The sequence below is a fragment of the Colobus angolensis genome, unplaced genomic scaffold (genome assembly GCF_000951035.1).
Source record: "Colobus angolensis palliatus isolate OR3802 unplaced genomic scaffold, Cang.pa_1.0 Scaffold64, whole genome shotgun sequence".
NCBI classification, from domain to species: Eukaryota; Metazoa; Chordata; class Mammalia; order Primates; family Cercopithecidae; genus Colobus; species Colobus angolensis.
In genome coordinates this window covers 1,907,077-1,919,672 of record NW_012120043.1, presented here as the reverse complement: position 1 = coordinate 1,919,672, position 12,596 = coordinate 1,907,077, and the positions used below count along the sequence as shown (strand labels likewise).

The following is a 12,596-nucleotide window of genomic DNA, read 5'->3' as shown; positions in this document are numbered from 1 at the left end:
TAATAAAGCACCATGTTACTCCCTGTCTCTGTGGATGGGCCTGCCCTGGACATTTCATAGAAATGGGACGACAAAAAAAGAAAACATTAAACGACTTTCAAAAATTAAAAAAAAAAAAAAAAAGAAATGGGACGACATACGGCGTGTCCTTCTGTGTCTGGCGTCTCTCGTTAGCCTGGCGTCCTCGAGGTGCACCCACGCCGTGGCCCGAGTCAGAGCTTCCTCCTTTCGTGGCTGGGTTGTGTTCCAGTGTGTGGAGGGCCGCACTACGTCTCCTCCTCTGCTGATGGCCATCTGGGCTGTGGCCACCGTCCGGCTGCTGGAGTCCGCTGCTGTATTTGCGCACGGGCTTCTGTGTGGCCGTGGGTTGCTGGATTGGATGGGAGCTCCGTGTGTGTCTTTGAGGAGCCGCCAGGCCATCTCCACGGTGGCTGTGCCGAGTTACACTCGACCTGCCGCTCCCGGGGGTCTGACTCCTACACACCCACCCCAACTCTTCTGTGCACGTTGGATTTTGGTTTCAGACAGGGTATGGCTCTGGCGCCCAAGCTGGAGCACAGTGGTACGATCTCAGCTCACTGGGACTTGTCTCCCAGGCTCAAGCAATCTTGCCTCAGCCTCCTGAGTAGCTGGGACCACAGGCGTGGACCTCCCCCAGGTCTGGCTTTTCTTTTGTTTTTTTTTGTAGAGATGGGATCTTGCCATGTTGCCCAGGCTGGTCTCAATCTCCTCGGCCTTCCAAAGTGCTGGGATTATAGGCGTGAGCTGTGGTGACCTCACTCCTGTGCACAGCCATGCTGTGGATGTGCCTTTTTCTTTTTCAGACGGAGTCTTGCTCTTTTGCCCAGGCTGGAGCGCAGTGGCACGTTCTCGGCTCACTGCAACCTCCACCTCCCAGGTTCGTGCAATTCTCTGCCTCAGCTGCCTGAGTAGCTGGGACTACAGGCGCCCGCCACCATGTGGGGCTAATTTTTGTATCTTTAGTAGACACGGGGTTTCACCATCTTGGCCAGGATGGTCTTGAACTCCTTACCTCGTGATCCACCCGCCTCAGCCTCCCAAAGTGCTGGGATTCCAGGCGTGAGCCACTGCACCTGGCTAGGGTGTGCTTTTAATTTGCATTTTTTGGCTGACTCCTGGTTTAGTTTTGGATGTGAGTTTTCTCCACTGGACTGAGTCACAGCTGCAGTGCTGTGTTGATGCTGGACATGAGGGAAGTGGCCAGACACACTGATGTGACCGAGTGGCCGTAGCTGAAGAAGGGACGGCAGTCAGTACCCCTCACCCCTGCTTAGTGGCCAGCAGATTTCTTGAGTTACCAACTCTCTTTACTGCCCAAACATCCAGAAACACCCACGCATGGCTAACCTAGTTTCTCTAAACCAGACCCATATTAAAATTTAACTTCCTTCCTGGGCGTTTTGGGGGAGGAATCTCCTCGTGTGCCCTGGGAGAAGGATCCGTGAGACGCAGCCCCCGCCCCCCACGGCAGCTCATCTCTTCCAGCACAGGGACTGGGCGCCATACTGCTTCGGGGCACCCCCTAGTTCCAGACAGCACCTCCACACCTCACGGCCAACGCTGGGGCCCCTCCCAGGCTCCACTGTCCTGGGATCCCCCACCAGCAGGGCCTGGTGGGGAAATGGACAGCAATGGCCTGGAGTATAGACTGCTGGGCGCTGCCCGCGAGGCTCCTCAGAATGGGCTGGAGAATCAGAGTGACACGTGCACCCCAGCCAAGAGGGACATCCAAGGCAGCCCCATCCAACGCCTCTGTGTGGGGGAACGAGCAGCGGCTCTGACGGCTGAGCCGGGCTCAAGTCCTCAACCCGACACGGCCAGGTTCTGACCGCAGGGACCGCCCCATCCACGCCCCTCCACAGCCACGAGAGCCACAGGGAACAGCCCCGACAGCGAGAATGCCACAACTGTGACAGCCGGGGCTGGGGTCACATTGGGCTGTCCCGGTCACAGCCCGTCCATCCATCTGTCCTTCCACTGCGGCTGCCAATGGGGTGGACAGGGGGACTTGTGCAGAGGACCACCATCGAGGAGTGATGCATCCACAGGAGAGAATTGGAGCCCAGCGCCTCCCCCTTGCCCATGCCCCGCCGCACACCTGCCCACACCTGGATGAGCCGCCAGCACGGGAACACTCTCCTTCTTCTGGAAACCCTCGCGGCACCCACAGGAAGGGGGCGTCCACAGGAAGGGGGCACTGAAATGTCTGTGCCTGCATTTTGTTTTGTTCTGTTTTGAGACAGAGTCTCGCTCTGTCACCCAGGCTGGAATGCAGTGGTGCGATCTCGGCTCACTGCAGCCTCCGCCTCCCGGTTTTAAGTGATTCTCCTGCCTCAGCCTCCCCGGTAAGCTGGGATTACAGGCATGTACCACCACGCTCGGCTAATTTTTTGTATTTTTGGTAGAGACAAGGTTTCGCCACGTTGGCCAGGCTAGTCTCGAACTCCCGACCTCAAGTGATCCGCCCGCCTCAGCCTCCCAAAGTGCTGGGATCACAGTTGTTAGCCACCGTACCCCGCCTACTGTTAGATTTTCCATCCCGCAAGAAAGCAGAACCACAGGCAAGCACACAGACACACACATGCAGACCCCGTCAGACACAGACACACACGCAGACCCCGTCAGCGCCGGCTGTGAGATCCGGCACGGCAAACATCCCGAGGGGACACTGCCCAGGAGGCACCCCCGCCCGAGGCCGGCCTGCTCGTGCCACACTGCCTGCCTTTCTCGACTAGGGCTGGAGACTGCCCGAGAGGCAGCGTCCTGGAGACACAGGCCTCAGCTCTCCCCTGCCAGAAAGCAGCAGGACATGGGGCCATCTCGGGGGAGTGCATGCAGAAGCGGGGTGGGGAGCGAAGAAGGGGCAGGCGCCGTCCAGGGGGTCTTCCCGTGGGCTGAGGGCGAGAAGGCCCCAGGTCCCGGATGTACCTATCTCCTAAGCAGCAGGACGCCTTTTCTTCCTACAAGCCCCTGTGCTGACGCAGACACTCGGCTGTGGGAGGGTCAGGACTGGCACTTAGGGAAGACAGGGGAGCTCCGGACCCCTACATGGGACCCTGGACATGGGTGGGGACTTCTGTCCACCTGGCTTCTCCCAGGTTATGCCCTTTACAACAGCAAGGAACAAAGTCTCACTCCCCATTTCTGAGGGTCCTGCTGGAGAACCGTGGACCCAAACAAGGGTCGTGGGAGCCGTAACGTGTAGCCAGGGGTGTGGGGACCCAGGGTGGCATTAAAGGTAGGGCCGGTGCTGGGGGACCCAGGGTGGCATTAAAAGGGGGGCGGGTGCTGGGGGCCGAGCATCAAAGGTGGGGCTGGTGCTGGGGGCCGAGCCGCTGCCTACAGGGTCTGTGCTACCCTGCACAGGCAGGTGTCTAGGCAGCTGAGACACCCCGACGCCGCGTCAGGAAAAGACATCACGCCCACCCTCGCTGAGAGCCCCAGAGCTCTGGTCCCTTTCCAGACAAGCGAGTGGGGACACTCAGACCTCGGAGAGGGAGCCGCCAAAACCCTCGCTGAGGACAAGAGGCTGGAGGCCACCAAGCAGAACCTGAAAAGCAAATGCCACCGACTTCATCAGGAAAACAAATCCATCCCTTCTCGCCGTGAGGATGAAAGTATCCTCTATTAGACGGCACGGATGGAGCCACGGCCTCGTGAAGAGCTAAAGCCACTGAGCTGTGTGAGTTCCACAGCTGGGGTACAGCCCGAGAGTCACACCTCAGTTATTAACACAAAAGTCACCTCTCCCTGGGAGAGGAGAGAGATGCAGACCAGGAAGCCACGTAGCGGGGACACTCAGGACCCAGAGCCACAGCTCATACCCACACTCAACACCAGCTGCTGCGGCCCTGGGAGGGGAGACAGTGCCTGGGAGAGCTGAGGCCCTCTCGACACCTGGCAGGAGCCGGGCAGCTCTCCCGCCCTGGAGCACCAACCCCGTGGCCCCCACTGCTGAGCCCTGCAGGATGGCCCTGCCAGGCTCCTGTTCCCCCAACATACACACTCGGTGCCCAGAAAGGACCAAGTGAGGCCCAGCGGCCTCTGGGAACCGCCAAGGAGGAAGCCATGTTCTGGACAGACATCAGGGGCACAGGCTTTGGCAGAGGCAGTGGGAGTCCCAATCGCCCCTCAATTCCAGGCAGGGCAGGCAGGTGCCTGGGGACGTTGCCCCCATGAGGCTGCGCTGCGCCTCCGCAGCCTCCGGACCTGCTCGGGAGGAGCCCCTTCCTCAGCCACCGACGACCCTCAGGTGCCCCGTCAGGAAGTGGGCAGGGCCATCGTCAGGACGCGTCCCAACATCTGGCTTCCAGACAAGACGGGCGCGTGCCTCCAACCTCTCCCTGCACACACGGGAAGCACGTGGTGACAAAAGGCTGGCTCTGCCGTGTGCCCCAGAGCCCCAGGGGAGCCCTCACCAGTGGAAGCACCACACACACAGCACCCACTGGACACCCACCCCGGGGTGCCTCCATGCGAGATCCGGTAGCTGCTCCGATGCGACCAGACACCCTCAGAGGCCCTCTGTGCCCACGTCCGCAGTCACTCGGGGTCCTGAGCACCCTCCAGTCTCTGCCTGTGTGGTGAGCTGTGAAAGGGGCCTGGCGTGTGGAGCGCGCCCCGGGTGAGGGGACCCTGGGGACCCGCAGGGGCAAAGGCATCTGCTCAGCTCTCTCAGTGAGGATGGCCACGAAGCGGAGACGGAGGCGCCTGCGCTCACTGTCCCTCCTAACAGCACACCCACGGTCTCCCACACGCCCGGCCACCTGAGCCGCTCGGGGCAGCCCCCCTTCTCTTTCAGGCTGCTCTCTGCTCACCACTTGGTTTGCACGGGCGCCTGGTGCATCCCGGGACATCTCTCCCCCGGCTCCACTTCCGTCTGTGGTGCCCACGTGACCTCCCGGGCACACACTGCTTCTCATCCTTGCGGCCTCCAGGCTGGGCAAGGCCCCCTCCTGGGCGCGGGACCACTCGCCTGCTCTCCATCTAGGCTATCCCTCCTGACACAGTGGCCTCAAGCCTGTGGGGCTGGGAGGTGGGGAGGGAGGTGGGACCTGCGTCCAGGTTGCTTTTCTTTCTAGCCATCTCTGCCTCACCCGCTCCCACAGCTGGAGGCACCCAGAGGCCCAATCCCGCCCACCAATCTCCGTGTGGCACTGTTTAAGCCACACAGCATCAGGACATGGCCGTCGAAGGTGGGCGCCATCACCAGCCTTCCCTCTGCAGAATCCTCCACCTTCTCCCTCCTTCTCTCTTCCAGGTGAGCCGCTAGCATGGTCAGTTTCTTCTGCTAAGAAACCATGAGTCGGCCGGGCGCGGTGGCTCAAGCCTGTAATCCCAGCACTTTGGGAGGCCGAGACGGGCGGATCACGAGGTCAGGAGATCGAGACCATCCTGGCTAACACGGTGAAACCCCGTCTCTACTAAAAAATACAAAAAATTAGCCGGGCGTGGTGGTGGGCGCCTGTAGTCCCAGCTACTCGGGAGGCTGAGGCAGGAGAATGGCGTGAACCCGGGAGGCGGAGCTTGCAGTGAGCCGAGATCGCACCACTGCACTCCAGCCTGGGCGACAGAGTGAGACTCCGTCTCAAAATCAAAAAAACAAAAACAAAAAAACAGTCTCCCATCCCCAACACTCAGGCCACCCAGATGGGACTGAACACGCCCCACTCGGCCCCTCCGTGGAGGGTCAACACCAACCACTGAAACAGAGGCCGCAGGGTGAGCGCCTGTGCCACAGCCACATTTGCCGGGTCCGAGTACTGAGCGGCCTCGAGGGTTGGGACCTATGGTTTTCTGTTTTTTGAGACAGGATCTAGCTCCATTCGCCCAGGCTGGAGTGCAGCGGCACAATCTCAGCTCACTGCAACCTCCACCTCCAGAGTTCAAGCGATTCTCCGGCCTCAGCCTCCCGAGTAGCTGGGACCACAGGCGCTGCCACCACGCTGTCTGATCTTGACTCAGCTCTGTGTGTTCCGGCTTTTCACCAATCCCCATCCCAGCTGCACATGACAAGCCCCACCCCCCAGAACCTCCGACATGGGCACGGCCCTGCTGGGTCTAAGGCCCCACTACTCCTGGCATCCCCTGGAAGCCTCCCTATGTGACCCCCGGCCGCTCGTCTGGGTGGTGACCATCACCTCTCAGGTCCTGGCTCCCACAGGGGCTCCCGGCACCCCAGCCCCATGACATGGAGTCAGGAGGATGAGAAAGGGGCAGGCCCTGCACTCAGGGACGCAACACCGTTGGGAGCTGGGGTGAAGGCTGGCCCAGGCTGTGTGCCGACTCTGCTCCACCCGGCCACCAAGCAGGCTGCCCCGCTGGTGTCTGTTCTGATACAGTGGTCTTAGGTGTTGCGGCCCAGGCAGGTTGGGGCTGCTGCTTTCTCTCTGGGTCCCTGGAAAAGCACCGGCCTCCCTGTGCCCAGCCTAGAGCAAACCCCACTGTGCCCTGCAGAATTGAGCAAACCCCACTGGGAGCAAAACCCCACTGTGCCCTGCAGAGCCGAGCAAACCCCACTGGGAGCAAACCCCACTGTGCCCTGCAGAGCCGAGCAAACCCCACTGGGAGCAAACCCCACTGTGCCCTGCAGAGCTGAGCACTAGGGCCAGGAAGCTACACAGATGCACACCCGACTCTGCAGATGGAGCCCGGGGCGGGAAGCAGCCTCCTCCGGTGACAGGAGTGGCACGGGTGTCCACTTCACACTCCCTGCACACTCAGGGCTGGATCACGCCTCCAAGCACCTCACAACAGCCCCTGTGAGGGGGTCACAGGCGGACAGCAGAGGGAGAGCCCAGCCACACACGTCCTAAGCCTGACATGGACGGAGCAGCCCCTGCCCTGGGCACCACCCCGCCCCGCAGAGCCTCGCCCGGGCACACACCCACCCCGCGGAGCCTTGCCTCAGCCTCAGTGGGGGGCAGTGACCTGCAGCGGGTGGAGGGCAGCCCAGTGCAAAACGGAGGTGCTGCCTGCACACCTGCTGCCCACAGTGGCCCCCAGCCCGTGTCCCCCGCCTCAGGAGTGGCCCCGACAGTCACTGCCTGCGCCTGAGGCCTTCACAGCAGCAGGAGTGCAGTCAGAGGACAGGCAGGGCTGCCACCCTGGGCCACGGTCCATGGGCACAAGGCGGGTACCCAGCTCCCCATAGCGCTACAAACAAGAGCCGCCATCCCAAGACTCAGCCGCTTCTGAGAGCGCAGACCACTCCCTGGAGGCAGTCACCACTCAGTCGGGGCCCAGCACCCGTCCGTCACCAAGAAGAAGAGCCTGGCCTCTCCTGGGGCGCTCCGAACCCTAAGGGGTGCCCGAGGGAAGCCAGACAAGGCCGGGGCCTGGAGGGAAGCAGGGATGTGAAGGCTGGGCACCCACTGTGCCCATGCAGGCCTGGGGATTGGGGGCCTGTCCTGCCACGCCTGAAGGCCACAGCGAAGAACAACGATCTCGGGGAGGAAGAAGGGGACGCTGATCCTCACTTGGCCTCCACCCAACCCATGCGGCCACAATTCCATCCCAAGGGGAGAGTGCCGGCTCAGGGTCACACACCAAGGATGGCTCCTGGGCACCAAACGGGACTGCAGCCATCCCCACAAGGGCTGCTCTCATGGCCGGCTCTGGGCCAGAGCCGACCCTCCCTGTCAGCTCCCATCCCCTTCCCCAGCCCTGGCCTCAGGCCTCTACCTGCCCTGTTCTTCTCGGGGTCCTCCATCCGGTCTGGGCCCAGGGCCAGTTCCCTCGGGAGGGCCCTGGCAGCCCCCTTCTCTGACTGTCTCCACTCAGTGATGTCACAGTCCCTGGACTGACATCACCACACAGCCCTTAGCCCAGAGCCCAGGGAAAAGCTGAGGAGAAGCCAGGGACCTCGCTGGGCTGGGCAGGTGCAGGCCACCCCCGTCCCAGTGCCCTCAGAGACACCTAGACTCATGTGGACCCGGCCATGGCCCCTTCTGGGCAGCGCTGTCCAGGCTGGCCCTGCCCTCTGACCTGGGGCCACAGGGGCTGGCCACCGTGGGCTCGGTCCCCCGCCACCCCAATTCACCTGCACCCCAAGGAAAGAGAATGCAGAGTTGCAGCGCCCCAGCACCCACGAGCCCCCAAACACCAGGGCAGCACATACTTCCAGTCCCAGGGTCAGAGCAGAGCGGGGCCAGGCCCAGCCCAGTGACACATGGCAGACGGAAGGGCGCCCTCCAAAACAGAAGAGCACAAGAGCTGCCCCGGCCGGGACAAACCAACCTCAGGCTGACCTAGGCCGGTAATGGATTTAACGCATTGGGTGCAAAAGAGAAACACCCCACAAATCAGGGAGAGAAGGGAAGCTGCCCACCCCCCGGGAGGAGGCTGAGGAGTGAATGCCGGGGCCGGTCCTCACAGCACTGTGGAGACCAGACCAAGGGCGACTGTCATCACCACGAGAAGGCCCTGTCCACGGCAGAACCCAACCTCACCGCACCGATTGCACCAGAGATGCCCATGAGGAGAGCCGGCCTCCAAGAACGTGGCTGAGCCGTCACAGGCCACCGTCAGCAAAGGCAAGGACCCAGGTAAAGAGCACAGGAGGGCCATGAGCAACCACAGCACGGCGGCCCAGACAGACCCTGACTGGGGGAGGGGGCGAGGATGCGCAACAGCAGCTGGGACTGGACCCTGTTAGGGGGTGGCGGGGGGGGCGCCGAGGCTGCGCAGGGACCCCTATCCCACAGGAGGTCAGCCTTGCCCTGGTGATGGCACAGACCACAGCTGAGGGCCACGGGCGGACCTGACTCCAGGGAAAAGCTGGCCCTCACCCAGAGCTGCACATCCCACTGGCAGCCTTGGCGGAGGGCACTGTCCCTGCAACTTCTCCACACAAGGGCAATTTTCCCAAAATTCAGATTATGCAAAGGGAGGCGCGGCTGCCATGGACTCCAGGGCCTCAGACACCATCAACAAAAGCAGTGGACACATTTGCATCAAATCCATCACAAAGACGGCCTTCGAGACTCTGGGGGAAGTGAGAGCACCGACACACAGGCCCCCTCGGCGCACAGGCCAGCACAGCAACCCTACTCCTCCTCAGCAGCCTCAGTTCTGGTTCCTGCACCCTGGCCCGGGGGCAGAGCTGACCTGGTCTTGCCAGGGGGGCAGGGGTCCCCTGGCCCCAGGTGGTGCCACAGACAGCGGGGGGAGCACTCAGGCAGGGTCAGGCACCCCACCAGGAAAGAAAGCTCCCACGGCAGGTCCCGGGGCTGGGTGGGACCCTGGGTGGCTCCCACCGGAATCCTGCTAGGTCTGGGAGGACACTGGTCCTTCCCGAAGCGTAACCACGAACAGCCGTGCAAAACCTGGGTGGGCTGCGTTTCCACATTTCCTTTTTTTTTTTTTCCCAGATGGAGCCTCACTCTGTCGCCCAGACTGGAGTGCCTTTTCCCCTCACAGCGTGGGAGCCGCCGGGTGATGTCCCGCCCTGGTTTCCCTCCACCCAAAGGCAGTCACCTCGGTCGCCGGCTCCTGCCTCTGTGATGCTCCCCACGAGGGCTGCAGAGCGGAGGGCACGGCAGGGTTCGGCCTCATTCCCCGGGGAGCCCCAGGCGAGAGCTTGGTCCCGGGGAGCTGCCCAGGTCTTTACCATCCCCTGGCCTCCATCCAGTCCCTCACGACTCGGCTCCTGGCCCTGCGCACCGGGCGATGCCTGCCAGGCACGTGCCCCTCAGAGTCAGGCCTGTATTCACCCCAGCTTTTATTAAGGGCCTTCAGGGATTGGGTTTTTTAAATCATCGTCAAATATATTGTTATTAAAAGGATATGTACACTTTGGGAGGCCGAGGTGGGTGGATCACTTGAGGTCAGGAGTTTGAGACCATCCTGGCCAACATGGTGAAACTCTGTCTCTACTGAAAATACAAACATTAGCTGGGCGTGGTGGTGGTCGCCTGTAATCCCAGCTACTCGGGAGGCTGAGGCAGGAGAATCACTTGAACCTCCTGGAGGCTGCAGTAAGCCGAGATGGCACCACTGCACTCTGCCTTGGCAACAGCAAGACTCTGTCTCAAGAAACAAAAAAAAAAATGTTGAACACACGGAAGCATCCCACCCTCCGTCACCCGGGCAGTCTCAGTGCCCAGAGGCCGACAATGACACATGCACTATCGGAGTACTAGCGTCTGCCCCCTGGGCCCTCGTCCAGCCCTGCACCCACCGCCCACTGAGAAGCCAGGGTGTCCTTGCTGTCCTGCAGTGACCACCACAACCCCTTTCACACAGAAGGGTTGGGCTATCCCCCAAAATGACATGCCAAGTCCTAGCCCCTAGTAAACAGAAACACGGCCTTCTGTGGAAATGAGGGCGGCCCCAGTCTCACCACATCTCAGTTTAATGTCATGTTTCACGATGTTGAGTCAGAAACAGCAAAGAGGAGGAGGGTGGGGAGGTGCACTCTGCTTCCTCCCGCCCAGCCTGCGAATCCTGGGGACACCCAAGCATCCCCGGTCCTGGCCCATTGGGAGGCTGCACCCCCCAACTGGGACCCCCGTCCCATCATACACAACACAGCTGGCGCTGCCCTCTCAGGGAGCCCTGGAGGACCAAGGGGACACAAGCAGCCAGCCACAGGATCTGGCAGGGTCTGAACAGGAAGACATCACATGGTCCCAGAAGGCCCCCATCTTTGATTTTTATAAATCAGCCAAATGGCAGAAAATGTTGCCTCCCCAGGCACACGGTGTCTCCTCTTTCCTCCCCTCATTTCAACAGCAGGGGACAGACACAGACCACCCGCCTGGCCAGCTCTCTGACCCCCACAGTCTCCCCTGAAAACTGGGCACGTGGCTCACCCAGGGACCTAGGGGGGCACCAAGGCAAATACACGCCCAGCTCACCCAAAACTTTCCCACACACTCCGCCACAATGTCCCCGCGGCCCCCACCTGGAGGGTGGGTCTCCAGCAACACTCCCACAGCCCCTCCCTCCTAGATGCCCCAGAGCAGGTGACACCTCCCTTCCAGAGGCCAGGCCCTGCCTGACGCCGGCTGGAGGGAGGCAGTGGGGACGGGCGCTGGTGGCCTCTGGGGCACGAGAAGGCGCCTTTGTGTTCGGTGGGCGGCAGCGGATTTAGGCCAGGCCAGCCCGGGAAGACCCGTCCGTTCCGACATGGAAGGAGGCTTTGGCTGTTTCTAAGCGCACCCCCTCCTGTCTTGCGGGGGGGGGGGGTCTTGGACAATTTTCCCTGAAAAGTGGACAGTGCTCATCTCCTAGAGTCTGAGGTTTGGGAAAGAACGCCTTCTTCAGATGTTGCTGTAATGTTCAAGCTCTCCGACATTGCTGAGCTCTCTTTCGCTACTTAAAAATAAACACTTGGCCGGGCGCGGTGGCTCACGCCTGTAATCCCAGCACTTTGGGAGGCCAAGGCGGGCGGATCACAAGGGCAGGAGATCGAGACCATCCTGGGTAACACGGTGAAACCCCTTCTCTACTAAAAGTACAAAAAAATCAGCCAAGCGTGGTGGCGGGTGCCTGTAGTCCCAGCTACTCGGGAGGCTGAGGCAGGAGAATGGCGTGAACCCGGGAGGCGGAGCTTGCAGTGAGCCGAGATCACGCCACTGCACTCCAGCCTGGGCGACAGAGCGAGATTCCATCTCAAAAAAATAAAATAAAATAAATAAACAAATAAGTAAATAAATAAACATTGATTTTTTGTGGTCTTCAAAGGCCAGGGCCACCTGGATGATCCTGTGGGGCTGGGGCCTGTCGGTCACTCTATGGACACTGGATGTCCCCGGCCTCTGAACTTGCTGTGGCGAAGGTCATGGGCAGCACATCCATCTGTCTGTCCCACTGCCCGTGCTCGTCACAGGGTGCAAGATCTGGCCCTGTGCCTGACAAGGTAGTGGGGACACCAGGCACATGCAGGACCCCTGGCTTTCTAGACAGCGTGGGGATCAGGACAGCAGAGTCTCTGATGTCCTGCAGACCAGAGAAACATCGGGCCCGAGGACGGGAGAAACCAGGTCCCTGGAAGGAGGGGAGTGGTCGTCGCTGTGCAGAGATCCAGTCCCCAAAACCCGGCAGGGGACACAAACAGTGCAGGTGCCGTAGATGGCGGTCAGCGGCTCCTCAGATGGTCCAACCCGGGGTGGCCGTGTGATCAGCGGTCCCACCGCTAGACGTCCGCCCGAGAACAATCATGAGGCCACGTGGGAACCGGACACAGACGCTCGCAGCCGCCACACGCGGATGCCAGGCAAACATCCATCACGGAAATAAGCGCGTGGCCACCCACACACCGGAACACGATCCAGCCACGAACAGGAGCGAGGCTCGGATGCGGGCCACGGCGTGGATGCACCGAGGACGTCAGGCCCAGTGAGAGACGCCAAACACACAAGGCCTCAGCCTCTGTGATTCCACCCCAGGAGGTCCCTAGAACCCTCAGAGTCACAGAGACAGAAAGTAGGATGGGGGTGCCCGGGGCTGGAGAGGGCAGGGGAGTGAACATTTCACGAGGACAGCGTCTCAATCTGGGAAGGTTCTGGAAAGGACGGTGTGGAAGGCTGGCTGCTGAAGGGACCGGGACTCCCTTTGCAGGTGATAAGAAC

At 61.2% G+C, this 12,596-nt stretch overlaps 1 protein-coding gene and 1 long non-coding RNA gene across 2 annotated transcripts in view; one reads left to right on the top strand and one right to left on the bottom strand.

The window, feature by feature from the left end:
- The window catches only part of CSNK1G2 (casein kinase 1, gamma 2), a 25,971-nt gene extending 18,211 nt beyond the window's left edge, over window positions 1-7,760 (bottom strand). The window contains exon 1 of the mRNA XM_011964113.1: window positions 7,705-7,760. The gene's annotated coding sequence lies outside the window, so the exon portion shown is untranslated. The remainder of the gene's footprint in view (window positions 1-7,704) is intronic.
- Window positions 7,761-7,839: 79 nt separating this feature from the next.
- Window positions 7,840-9,875, top strand: LOC105527635. Its single transcript, XR_001004253.1, has 3 exons — window positions 7,840-8,567; window positions 8,898-9,016; window positions 9,393-9,875. It is a non-coding gene; the product is annotated as an uncharacterized LOC105527635 (long non-coding RNA).
- The last annotated feature ends 2,721 nt before the right edge of the window (window positions 9,876-12,596 follow it).